At 36.0% G+C, this 14,385-nt stretch overlaps 1 protein-coding gene across 3 annotated transcripts in view; it reads left to right on the top strand.

Annotated features, from left to right (window-relative positions):
* MTMR2 (myotubularin related protein 2) overlaps positions 1-14,385 on the top strand; it is a 105,725-nt gene that overhangs the window by 5,752 nt on the left and 85,588 nt on the right. For 2 of the 3 annotated variants that reach the window (XM_043897901.1, XM_043897932.1), the window contains exon 2: positions 3,197-3,267. The exons of the other annotated variant lie outside the window; for it this stretch is intronic. The gene's annotated coding sequence lies outside the window, so the exon portion shown is untranslated. The remainder of the gene's footprint in view (positions 1-3,196; positions 3,268-14,385) is intronic. 3 annotated transcript variants of the gene reach the window in all.

Genomic DNA, 14,385 nt, shown 5'->3' on the forward strand with positions numbered 1-14,385 from the left:
GCATTAGTGGTAACATACAATTTTTAAAACTATTAAAAAGAATTCCAGAAGGCTATCACCTGAACCAATAAAGGATTATGTCCAAGGGAAGGAAATAACCCAGATACAGATGTTCAGAAAGCAGTGAGTTTATTTTGGAAAGCTTCCAGTTAATGCTATTGTATTCAAACTCACCAGGGACAAAGGTTGCATGTGATTCAGGAAATTCTCTAGATTAGTATAGAGTATTTTCTTTCTAAAGGAAGTTAGTTTTGAGTTGGTAAAGAACTTGCTTTGTCTTGGCCTACTGTATATGATTTAGTTAAATCAATGGATAGGATTAAAGCTATTGAGAGGTGATAGTCTGCATAGGGAGTGATTTTATAAGCTTGCTTTACACAGGAAGTCAGGTTAAAAATGGAACTGTATAAAATGAAAAGATTGATATAAGGTTATTATAATTAAAGGGACAGGGAAGATGCCCTTTTAATGAAAATAATAACCCCAGTAACCTCAATTCCCTTTCCTGTAGCTTTGTTACACAGAACTAACTGTGGGTGTCCCTCTTAATGTGTTTCTGTGTATGTACCAGTGTTGTCATCACCGTAGACCACTTAGGAGCAAGTTTTGTAATTCTCCTGGCCAAGTACCTTAGTACCGTGGCAGTCATTGCTGATGAATTTTCCTTCTTTAAAAGACTTTACTGGGTGTGATTAACTCTTGGGCTGTTTAAGTAATTCTTAGTCTAGGTTAAATAAGGGCAGATGCTACATAATAAAAATTTTTAAATGTTCCAACCTATACACTTCAAAAAACCTAAATACACTTACTTGGAAAACTCTTCTTTCTTCTTCTTCTTGTATTTTTTTTAAAGTTTAGGTTTAGCAAAGTATAACAGAAAATCCAAAGTAACCTTGGCATAAAACAAAGATAGTTTTGTGTTATTTTTGCCCTACATAAAAACCCAGGAATAGTTAATACAGATCTGATACAGTGGATATAAAGTATCCAGGAGACAGACTCTTTCTAACTTACTGTATCTTACATTCCAGTCTTACCATGAGAGCCAAAATTACTGTTGCAGTTCTTTAACCACTGATCCTCATGAGTCAAAAAGGACAGGAAGAAGAAAGACATGTTGCCTCTATTTAAAGGATACATTTTTCAAAGTCACTTACCGCCTTTTAAGTTTACATCCAGTTGGTCAGATCATGGTCCCATACCATACCTAGCTACAGTGGAGGCTAGATTATGTAGTTTCTTCTGGGAGGCCTTATTCTAAATCAAATATTGGAAGTGTGTTTCTAAGGAATAAGAGAGAATAGGTATTGAAGACAGGCAGTAGCTTCTCCCATGTATACAGCTAAATCATCTTAAAGCAAGGAAAATATTTTTTTTAAAGCAAGGAAAAATTAAGTGTGCAACACTTAATTATGCCAGAGACATTCTTAGGTTTGCCTGCAGTGATCCTAATGGAAAATGCCTGGCAAGAGAGATATGATATGTTGTAGCAAACCAAAAATGAGAACTGTATCTTGGAGCCCTCTAAACTTTTGAGTTGTTAAGCTTTTTACTTTTTTGTGTGTGTATTATCTTAGGATAGATTTTTATAATCTTAATCTGGGACCATACAGTGAAAAGGATGCATTTATTAATTCCCGTGGCACTGAGTGAAAAGCAAATAGAAATTGCATGAAGAGTGACCAGCTCTGCTATTTCATTTGCGAAGCTCAAGGAATTGTTGGGTGAAGTGGCGCTGGTCTGAGCACGGTGGCCTGCACTTCTGACTCCTCTGCACTTTGGCATTCATTTTGAGGCCATGTGTCCATGTGTGTTACATCCTCCCAGGATGCTGCATCAGGTTATACTGAGGTATTTTCTCTCATTTCAGTTGAGGTTTGGTCTTCGTAAGGAAAGGAAAGTGGGCTGTTGAGGGCCATGTTAATTTATGAATGCTTTTGCCAATATCATTTGTTTATTTTTGTATCTTCAACCTAAAAGTTTGATGGAAAATTCAGAGCACTCAGTGTTTCATGCATTTTTGTTACCAAACTTAAATATTAATATTTTACGCATGTAATGTCAAACATAAGGAGTTTAGTCATTGGGGATTAATGGAGGAGGGCAGAGGAATCTCTTCTGGGAGACTCCTGTGATTCATTGTGCTCAAGGAATTTGATAGGCATGAGTAACAGACATATCCATCTTCTTTCTAACAGCACTGGCAATACTGAAACTAGCAAGTGGGTAGTTGTTCAAGTAAGACTTTGTTAGGAGGTTGTGTGTTAGCCAAAGGTGTAATAACTGACTCATGATGGGCTAGTAATTATGAGCCTTAGTTTTCTTGAGTTGAGCCAGGACATCCAGCAAAAGTCAAGAATAAAATTTTACATAATATAAATGTCCTCTGTTACTGGTACTGGATAATATTCTTCTGTTATAACCAAAGGCAGTACTTAAAAATATGAACACCTGAGATAAACTCTGCTTTTCAAGTGAAAGTTGTCATAGTAAACGATCGTAGTAATATCAGTAGTCACAATAATATTGTAAATAAAAGCACTTAACATTTATTGAGTGCTTACTGTGTGCTTGGTATAGTGCTAAAATTCCTTATATGCATTTTCTCCTAATTGTATAAAAGAAGCAGTAGTATTATTCCCGTTTTACAGGTGAGGAAACTGCAGATTCGGGAGAGCAGTTTGACGTCTGGGCCCAAGTTCTGTTTCACTTCAGGGCTCAGTGCTGAAATGAACACACCATGCCTGGCGGTCTGGTGCCCCAGCTGCAGGGCAGAACTTGGCTCAGCGGTGAGGGCCGTCCCGGGCAGGTCGGGTGGGTGTCTTGACTGGGAGGTGAGTTTCCTTGACCAGTTGCACTTTCTGCTGAGCAGAACGATGAGGTGCACAGTATATTAAGTTCAGAATTTCAATCTTTGGAGAGAATTTTCTCTAGTTTTGAATGTTTTTTTCTTCCAACAGAAAATAGGATAATTTTTTTTCTTTGCCTGAATAGTAAGAGGGTAGTATCACTTTCAGTTAGAAGAACAGTTTTACATTTTGAATAGCAGATAAATTAATAAAGTGAGTAAACATGATGCCAAAACCTCTTTCTGCCCGCCCCTCCCCTGTAGGCTGTACAGAGTATTTTACACTGTTTTACTGTAGGCTTCCTTAAATATCTGAATTCCCTTAAGTTCCTTTGTGTTTGTTTACAGTTAATGTGTTAAGAGCCATTGACATTTGAAGATCATCAGAAGTGAAGATAAAACATCTCAAAAATTATAATGTAAGTGAATGGGAAAATGGAAAGAAAAAATGGACGAAAGTTAACATTGCTGACAATATTTCTGCAGTTCATATATTATCCCAAATGAAATTTATGTGTATGAGTAACCAGTAACTTCAAACTTTAGTCCCAAATCCAAGTCCTAGTCCCTAAATTCTGTTCTCTTCTACCTGGGGAAAATAGTCACCAAGTTTTAGTCATCAGTAATTTCCCTTTAAAATGCTTTTGGCTTCCATGTACTATTTTTTGCTTTTTCCTTCCTAGACTTTGCACTTTGACAAGGGCTGATTTTGTATTTAAAATGGTATGTGTGTGGAGACTGAGGTCTTCACTTTCCAGCTACTGATGTATGTTTTATGCAGTTTTAATTTTACTATTGTTCTGTATTTCTTAGGCAAAAATCTGACCAGTAAGCTAGCTAGCCTCTCCCTTCCTTCCCTTCTGTCTTTACCCGCTCCCTTCCTTCCTTTCTTACTCTCTATAAATATTTGCTTAACATAGATAATGTCCTGCACATTGAGCTTGATCCAGAATTCCTGAATAAGACCTTGGTGCTGAAATGAGTAATGTCATCTTTTTATACAGTTAGGGCGTTAGAGATCAGCTAGTTAATTTTTCAAGTGTGCCTGAGGCCCACTTGCACATTTCAGTCACTTGCTTGATGAGCATTTAGTTTCCTAGGTTCCGAACTAGACATTCTGAATTCTGGGGAGTGGGCCCAGGAATCTCTCCTTAAAGTGAGAACCACTAATCCAGATATTTTTGGATTCTAGTACAACTGTGCAAGTTTGTAGTTGAGGGAATAGACCTAGAGAAGTTTAGTAACTTAACCCAAAGACACCGTAAGTGTTTGAAGGCCAAGAATGGTTTGGTGGTGTTTTCTCCAAAGTCACAGAGATATTTAGTGCCAGAAGTGATCTCCTGACTCCTGCTTCTAGACTTCAAGTCATGGCATGATTTCAGTTAGGCCAGACCATTTTAGTGTGCACGTGTGTGTGTAATCATAAGCAGTTCATCATTGTTCCTGAAAAAAGTAACTAAAAAAATAACTGAAGAACATGATATTTGTTTCTTCATCTTCAGTCAGATGGATGACTGGTTCTGATTTTGAAATCATTGGGTGGGAAAAAGCCCCTGGTAGTCCAGTCCAGAAAGAGTAACCCCTCTCTCCCCTGCACCTGTGGCACTATCTCTACTTGGTCTTTAAATTTTATGCTTCTGAAAAGGAAGGATCTGATTTCATTTTTGAATGACGGTAGCTAATAGTAGGTGCTTGATAAATAGTATAAACAGGTTGCTGTTAAAATTTTCTTTTTTTTTCCTTTGGATTCTATAAGATACTATTAGGAGTGGTTTTATTTTCTTTGTACAGAAGTTGATACTTTATATACTAAGCCAGAGACCTTAAATAATTGAAGTCATCTGTATGTATGATACTCCACTGTTACAGTTCATAAATTCACAGTATCTCTGAGTATGAAAATATTCTAAAGTATTTTTGGAACTATGTGTGAATTAATTTTAGTGTTGTATTTTATATTGTATATGGTATATTGATAATTACTGAATTTTAACCTTACATTAGTAAATGTATTTATGCAGTTTTCTTTGAAATATTCTGTGATTCTCAAATTAACTACAAAGTTTAACTATAAAATGCTGTTAACTCAATTTTCCAGATATTTTGGAACATATTTTAACTGTAAGATTTTTAAAAAGGGACATTTAAAATCACATACTCATTTCTAATAAGTTGTATTTTTGTAATTTAAAATTTCCTCTCATTAAATACTTTTTTTACTCTTTTTGTAATCAAAGACTTATAATTGTATGTATGGTAGTTCTAAAAAGGAGTCTTATCTACTATGCAGTATAAATCCTTCCTTTTTTGTGTGTCAACGTTGAGACACTGAAGTTAAGGGACTTGCCTAAGAGTGGAATTTTTATAAATATTAAAATACACATGTGAGCAAACAGTAATACTGTATTTCTATAATGATATGTATGAAATGCTTTAAACACTGTAAAAGTATCACACAAATGTAATGTATTATGGTTACTGCTCTGGTGATAATGTGTGCACTTAGTTTCTTTATGATTAAATTAAAAACATTTACTATTTAAAATCAAAAAGAAAAATACGCAGATGCTTGTGACATGATCTATTCTCTTATTTCTTCTGTTCAGATTTTACTATGTCTCCTTGAAGTACATGGTACTAGAATAGATACTTTGTGGGTTACCAGTGAAATTTCTCTTTCCCTGTGGTAGTCCAATCCAGATTGTCACCTTATACAATTACACAAAATACTCAGAATGATATTTCTATATTGCAAGACTTCTATCAGCAGTTTTCTTTGGGGAAAAAAAATGGTGAGTGATGAATGTTCAGTAGTGTTCCCCAACATAATCAAAGTAACTGATGTAATGTTAACACATTTTGGTCTAGTTTTTATAGTTAGAAAAGTGTTTGGCCTACATTATCTCTTGTGAGGAGGTTCTTATTGGACAGATGAGTAACTTCAGGCTCAGAGGAGTGAATGACTGTCCATTGTCCCTGCTTACAAGAGATTCAACTAGAACTTTGACTCTAAATGCATGCTGTTTCCCTGCCCTACATAAATCATAGTATGCAAGTGTTCAAGTTCATGGGGTATACGTTTTGTTTTTAAAAATAAACTCTAAATATTGGAAAATTAATGATAGGTTTACCTTGTCCAGCCAGTCTAATTATTTTCTTTGGAAGTCTGACTCACTTTTGCTACTCTTAAAATGCTTAGCAAGAGATGAAGGTTTATTTTGAATAAAAGGTATATTCTTAGCATGGTTATCAGTGTGTGCCGCCTAGAATTATTTGAGTGTTTAAATGTTTAAAAGAGTAGTAATTATAGTCTTTAGAAGTATGTTGAACTGTGTAAGCCAAAAAATTGTGCTGCATAATATGTACAAACTAATGTAGTGAAAAGTCTTGGTACTTTCTTAGACCTGAGTATTTTTAGTTTGGATTCTGCTTCTTAACTGTAACTTGGCTTGATTTCTCTGAGCCTGATTCCTTTACCTGGAAAAAGGGTAAAATGATACTTGCTGTCTTTATAGAATTGTTGTGAGACCTGAATATGGTGATTTATTTTGATGACAGTAATTTAAAAAAAAATAGCTAATGCTTATGTAGTGTGTACCATAGGCACTGTTTTAAGTATTTTATGCGTAGTCATTGAATTCTCATAACAGTCCTGTGAAGTATGAGAATTATCACTATAGATGAGGAAACTGAAGCACAGGGAGTTTAGTAACTCCCTCGAGGTCACAACAGGGTGGGGGAATCATAGTTTAGTACCGGACAGTCTAGTTCCGGAGTTGGTAATAAGTATGAAGGAGAATATGTATGAGAGCTCTTTGACATTTGTGAAGGGCTGTGCTGATGTTAAGTATTATTACTTTAAAAATATTTTAAAAGAGAGATGTTTTTCTCATCTTCATTATATAGCTAGAGGGAAAAAGGCAAAAACAAGCAAGAAAAAGCAACCAGCTTAATCTGGTAAATAGTGAATAGTGTTCAAAATTAAGGGAGGATAAATCCCTGAATGATGCCAGTACAGTAGATTTTTTAATGTAACCATTCCAGGCTAGGAAGAGAAAGAGACAGTGAATGGTCTTATTTTCCTACGAAATGTTTCAGTGACTGCAGAATGAAACAAAACACCTATGTCAGCTTCACTTATATTACTGAAGTTTTTGCAGAAAACTTGTATCTCAGGTTGATGGGGCTGTGACCAATTAATAGTAATAATTTGTTTTTCTCTGATTTGGAAAAGCAAAAATGTCTGTCTAGATAGCTTGAAGAATGGATGCATGACTTCAGAGTTTTAATAATGAATTCATATTTGCATGATGGAATGAGAAAATTACATGCAAGGTTATTTGTCAGTGCGTGAATTCCCCATGTATTTTCTGTACTTGTTGGGGTAAAAGTGTTGAGCAAGCATTTACAGAATAGGTCAACTCTTCCTCTTTGAAGTGTTTCCGCCCTGATACTTCAATTTGGATGGAACTGTTTGTTTCTAAAAGGAAACACAATATCTGTGTAGTGTGCTTTGAGCTCTGATAGTCTTACCAGCTTTCTAGTAATCTTTCTCAGCTAAACTGATCTATACATAACTTTTCCTCTCTAGGCTTTGTATGAAACCATGTGAGTTTTAATTTCGACTCATCAGAGTTTGAATCAGGATTTTTGAAGGGGTTCTGAGAAACTCTTTTAAAAAGGAGTTGTTGAGGGTGTTGGAACTCGTGGTCCCTCCTGCTCTCCAGTTCTTACCCCATCCCCCGTGGGAATATTTGTTTTGGCTAGAATACTTTGGCTTTCACCTATTTATTTATATTTCCAGATAAGATCTTTGAAGAAACGGTACTCTGTAGAAAAAAAGATGTATGTAAACTTTTTTTTTGCAACCTGGTTTTTCATACTTTCTGTTGCATTACCAAATAATAAGTCCTACCTTTTAGTTAGGAAAATGTAGTTGATAGACCTGAAACTAAAATAATAAAAATTTAACTATAGCCAAGGTTGGCATGTACCTTAGGACTTAGAGATTTTCCAGATGTCAACTTGCACCAGCTGTCTCAGAACTCAAATCCCCTTTGTTTCTCTGAAGAATACGAAATGTAGTCTCATCTTTGTTAATCAGATGCCATGATAAGTTCACTGTGCCACCTCTTTTATACTATGGGTTGGTTAAGTAGAAAAAAAATTCAGGTTTCTGGTGTACCATTAAAAAAAATAATTACTATAATTTGTAATTAAATTGTTTGGGGAGTTGTTTTTCTATTTTGGAGATCCTACAAATATTCTGACAATAGGTCTTTTGTATCCCAAGTGCTTTATACACACTGCAGGCCTTTTATTTATTTTTAATAAAACTTTCAACAGAATGATGAATAGAGCATGAACAGTGCTTATGTACTGTAGTCTATTGTGTAAGTATTGACAGCAGAATTTGCATTTCTAGAAAAGCCTGTTCACAGTCAGAATGTAGATTACATTCTTTAATGTACTTGGACAAACATGCTATGTATGTGCTCAGGACATTACTTACAGGAGAATACTTATTTGAAAAGAACCTTTTCTTCCCATGGAATACTGAAGAAAAATTAAATTGGCTGTAGGAGTGAAGCGGTTTATATAGGGCAAGTGATTTAAATCTTATTGTAATGACTATGGTCAATAGTGACTGGAAATAAAAGAAATGCAAGCTTTCTCAGATCCTTGGGAGGCATTAGTTGACTAGGATATGTGAAAAGATAGGTGAATTGTTTCCAGTCACTTGAGTTAGGAGTGTAAAGTGCGGGCATATTTATCTGCACCCCTAATTTGCAGACACACTTTCTCACTTTTGCTATAATAGAAATATTTTTTACTGGATTTTGAATTATTAAATCAGGAGAACTAAGAGGAGTATAAATCTATTTTTGGCATCTTCTGATGCTTGAGTTTTATTTTTCTGTTTGTTATTGTGAAATACCACCAAGTGTTGGTGTGGTTGACAATAAAGTGATGTTAATTAATTCCATTAAGAGCCCAGCAGACCAGCCGAGTCAAGAGGGTCGGTACATTGCTGATAGTTACACTGAAAAATGCTGGTGATGGAATTGGTTTTATTTGGGCCAGTCTAATGTTTGAATCTGTCAGAAGTTACACAGGATACATGTATGCATGTGTGTAACATGTACATATTTATATATATTAAAATTTTTTCCCCTTGATGTTTGTACTTAGAATTAAGTGATTCATCCATTAACTAAAACTTTTTTATTTTAAGCTTAAAAGTTTATACATTTAGTTATCTTAGTCAAATGAGGACATTTTACATTGCACATCTGAGTGGAAAGTACTTTTACTGCCAAGGGCTTTGCTTCATTTTAATTTAATTAGTGAGTTACTTGAAAGGAGACCTTTATTTTTTATTTTATCCTATTTTCCCTTCTGACTAGGGTACTCTTGTATTTTTACAATGCCATTGGTTGAACACTTTCTACCAGTTAAGAGTTTAGCACTAATAACTTTCTACAGGTCATGTGTTTTTTATCCTTATTACAGTCTTAATAAGGTATCATTACCTTATTTTATAAAGAAAGACGTTGGACTAAGTAACTTGCCTGAATTATTATCTGCTAAGTGGTGAAACCAAGTCTTGGCGAGCTGCCGCTCCTGAGTGCTTCTGACGCCGCATCTGTGCTCTGTGCTTTGTAATCTCTGCTGTGTTTCTGCTGCATCCTTTATATCCCTTCATTTCCACACTGTTCTCTTATGAAATACTTAGATATCCAGCATCTTCCTTGTACTCTGAAGTCCCTTGAAGAAAATGAATCTGTTTTCAACACCATCCCTAGTCCCTGATGCATGGGTGATGTCAGTAACTGTCAGAGGGGAGGGTATGAAACAGGCGACTTGAGGCAGTTCCTGCTCCCCGAAGGGCGAGGGAGAGAGTGAAGACCAGAGTCCTTTAGTGGAGGGAGAGATTCTGAGTCTCCGTCCTGGCAAGGAAACTGAGGGGTACTTTGAGGCATGGGAATATTTGGACGTGATAAGTTACCCCTACTAGCAACTGAACAGGAACAAGTATCTGGAGACAGTTTTCTGCTTTTGCAGCAGTATCAGGGATGCTTGTAAGTTCAGTAGTATGAGGTAAGAAATACTTCTGTGTAGGTACCCAAATTCATTTGTTTAGATATGACTGTCCTAAGTAGCAAGCTTTTAGCCTGATTAATTCTCAGGAATAATTATAACTTTCAGGAATAAGTATAACTTAAAATCTGATTGAAACAAAGAATTGAAAAGTGGAGAGTGCCTTATCTTATTTAGTGATACTATTTTGAAAAGCATATAAAAAGTAACTTCTGCCTGCCTACCAGTAGTTAGTTTGTATAACTGTTCACCTAAATGTTACACTTTGAGCTTTTGAGACCAAAAGGGTGGAACACTGCTGTTAGGAATAGTGTAGCAAGGGAAAAAGACATTCTGTTATAATAACAGCAGACTAGTGAATGTGTGGGAATGACTAAGAGTCAGATGATGGGATTTCTGTTTTGATTTTGCGGTGGAAAGAAAACTGTGTCACTCTGGCTGCGATAGTGACAGGACTACTGAAAAATAGTCTGACTGGTGCTGTCCTGTGTTCTGCTTCTCTGTTGTTGCTCAGTCGCCAAGTCCTGTCCAACTCTTTGCAACCCTGTTGACTGCAGCAGGCCAGGCTTCCTGTCTTTCACTGTCTCTCGGAGTTTGCTCAAACTCATGGCCATTGAGTTGCTGATACCATCCAACCGTCTCATCCTCTGCTGCTCCTTCTCCTTTTACCTTCAGTCTTTCCCAGCATCAGGGGCTTTTTCACTGAGTCAGCTCTTCACATCATCTGGCCAAAGTATTGGAGTTTCAGGTTCAGCATAAGTCCTTCAATGAATATTCAGGGTTGATTTCCTCTAGGATTGACTGGTTTGATCTCCTTGCTGTCCAAGGGACTCTCAAGAGTCTTCTTCAGCGTCACAGTTTGAAGGCATCAGTTTTTCAGCACTCAGCTTCTGTATGGTCCAACTCTCACATCTGTACATGACTCCTGGAAAAACTATAGCTTTGACCACATGGACCTTTGTTGGCAAAGTGATGTCTCTGCTTTTTAATACACTAACTAGGTTTTTCATAACTTTCCTTCCAGGGAGCAAGTGTCTCTTAATTTCATGGCTGCAGTCATTGTCTGCAGTGATTTTGGAGCTCAAGAAAATAAAGTCTATCACTGCTTCCACTTTCCCCCCTTCTATTTGCCATTTGTATTCTCTGCTGTGTTTCTGTTGCATCTTTTATACCCCTTCATTTCCACACTGTATTGTTATGAAATACTTAGATATCTAGCATCTTCCTTACACTTTAAGTCATCACTCATCACTAAGATGTGATGAGACCGGATTCCATGATCTCAGTTTTTCAACTGTTGAGTTTAAGCCAGCTTTTTCACTCCCCTCTTTCACCCTCATCAAGAGGCTTTTTAGTTCCTCTTCACTTTCTGCCATTAGAGTGGTTTATCTGCATATCTGAGGTTGTTGATATTTCTCCCAGCAATCTTGATTCCAGCTTGTGATTCATCCAGCCTGGCATTTCACATGATGTACTTGGCATAGAAATTAAATAAGCTGGGTGACAGTATACAGCCTTGATGTACTCCTTTCCCAATTTTGAACCAACCTGTTTTTCCATGTCCAGTTCTAACTGTTGCTTCTTGACCTGCATACAAATTTCTCAGGAGGCAGGTAAGGTGGTCTGGTATTTAAGAATTTTCCATCTCTTTAAGAATTTCCACAGTTTGTTGTGATCCACCCAGTCAAAGGCTTTAGCGTAATCTGTGAAGCAGATTTTTTTCTGGAATTCCCTTGCTTTCTTGCCTCTGTTACTGTCTATATACCTAAGTTCTATTTTTTCATGGGTATGTATATATGTTCATTTGGTTATTTTGCGGAGCCAGACATTAACATTAAAATAATACTGACTTGATTCCTTTAAGTTAGGAATAAATAGAATAATATAGTTTAGAGTAGAATGAAAAATGGGTTAAAGAGGGGAATTCTGCTGAAAGTGGTTTCCCATTTACGAGGGCCATGGCTTTGCAAATTTGGATAAGCACATTTGTGAATGTAAATTGTTTGTGTGTTCATGTAATCTTTAACTACTCTTCCAAAGGGTAATATAATGAATTAGAATTTAGAGTATAAGCATATAATGGCAGTTTTATTCTGAGTTTTTTTTTTTAGCCTCTTGAGAAAAGCAGTCTACATATGAATAAATATATAGAATAATTAGTATTATTAACAAGAGTATTCCACAGTGCTAGTTATATTTTAATCAGCTTTATAGCTTTTGAGAAAATATTCTCTCTATAACAACTTTATTTCTAAAATGTGTTTTATATATGCCTTTTTTTTTTTTTTTTTTGACATAGCACACTTATTTAAGTAAAGATATTACTACTGTTGAGGGCAAAATTTGTTTGCCTACCGTTAAGGTATTAGGATTGCTTTTGCTCCAAAGTACACTTACCTCTCTATTATTTTGAACCATGTTAATTACTTGCAGGTTATGCAGGGAATGTTCTATTTATTTATGGCTTAGATATTTGAACCTCTTTGGTGGTTTTTGGTACCTCCATTAAAGGATTTATAGGTAAAGAATAATTATAATTTGATATTATTTCTTAATGATCCTGATTGAAGGTTTGGGCAGAAAAATGCATATGCTAATTGAAGATGAATAAAATTGTATGATGCTGCTGCTGTGTGGCAGCCTTCTTATAGGGAAAGTTTATGCAAAATAGCTAAGAAGTAATACTGACGACAAAGTCTTTGAATCACATTTTCATACTGACAGCGAAGTCATTGAATCACGTTTTCATATGGGACAATAGTTTATTTGTATGTATGTGTACATGTGCATGTTTAGGAGGGGATAGTCAGGGGCATTTTGGCTATCAGGAGCTGAAAGGAATATTAAAAAATGGTAAAGTCCAGCTTAGCAAATTTTTCCAATAGTTAGAACCATAGCTCTTTATTTGCAGTCTTAGAATTTTATGTCTAAGATTTGCATGCTCTGAGTCACAGGATCTCAGATTTGAACTTTGATACCATCTTGTATAGCAGCTCCACCCCTCAAGTCTTCCTTATGACTTGAATGTCATCACTGAATTGAGTTCATTGAATGTCATTGAATGTCATCATTCACAAAGCCCTCACTTTCTCAACACTTCCTGAACCATTTTGGAGATCACTCCAAAGAAGAGGCACTGGATATAGGAAATGACCCTTTGGTAGCCTGTCAATTAAAGGGAATATGGATAGTGGAGAATGATTGCTAAGTCTGGAAACATAATTGCATTTCTCATGTGTGCTTACATTTGGAGAAATCTTTTTTGTTACGGGGGGAGGTGGCATTTAGTGATGAAAGCAGATACTATGGAATGACTATAATTTAATTTGAACAGCAACAACTACAGTTCTTTTAATCTTTTTGAAATCACTCAGTGAAACTATAATGACACTAATTGGTCATTAAAAAAAAAAGTATTTGGGCCATGAGCCTGTGACTCTATATGTCATCTTCTCATTTGTGTGACCGATTCTACTCAATCTGGATTTTGTCAAAAATAAGATGATGTGATTTTTTTTTTGGACATGTGGTGACTTTCCCACAGGTCTTTTATTGTTTGACGGTTTTTCCTAGTGGCTCAGGTGGTAAAGAACCTGCCTGCAATGCAGGAGACTCGAGTTTGATCCCTGGGTTGGGAAGATCCCCTGGAGAAGGGAATGACAGCCCTCTTAAGTATTCTTGCCTGGAATATTCCGTGGACAGAGGAGCCTGGCAGGCTGCAGTCCATGGGATTGCAAAGAGTCGGACACGACTGAACGATTAACAGTTTATTGTTTGTAATGATAGATTTGATCATCTCAAATATTTATTTAATGTCTTTTCCTATAAATCAGTTATCCCTTTAAATTTTTTTAGTATAAATCAATCTGGCTTAATATTCTATTACCGTCATTTTAAATATAATAGATATGTTGTAAATGCTAATCTCTAAAGAGCCTGATTTTTATTTTTGAAGTTTTCTTGATAAGCAAGCATTTATTGAGTTTGAGCTTTTTCCCTAACTAGGAAACATAAGGTTGCTTGAAAACACTAGCAAAAAACTGTAAGAATTAGCTGTGAAGCAAAGATGAATGTGGTGAGCGGGTGTATATTCAAGGGAATAATCTGAGAGGAATGAATGGTGTTAGTCTAGAAAGTTCCTGATGCCTAGTTTCTTTGATAGCCCCATATATATCTGAAACATTTTAACAGTAACTTCACTTTAATACATTATCAGTTGTTGAATGCTGGTCCTCCCCCGGCACCCCCAGTAATGGTGTTTATATATAAAATAATTTTAATGCTTAGATAGTATTTTCACATTATTTTCACTTGGTCTTTGTAACCATCTAGTAAGATAAGAAGAGCGAGTATTTTTATCCCTGTTGCAGTATGAACTTGAGGCTCTGAGGGGCTAAATGACTTTCCATGACTTATGAGACCTGATTTTCCTTTCT

Source organism: Cervus elaphus, chromosome 1 (assembly GCF_910594005.1).
Source record: "Cervus elaphus chromosome 1, mCerEla1.1, whole genome shotgun sequence".
Taxonomy (NCBI): Eukaryota; Metazoa; Chordata; class Mammalia; order Artiodactyla; family Cervidae; genus Cervus; species Cervus elaphus.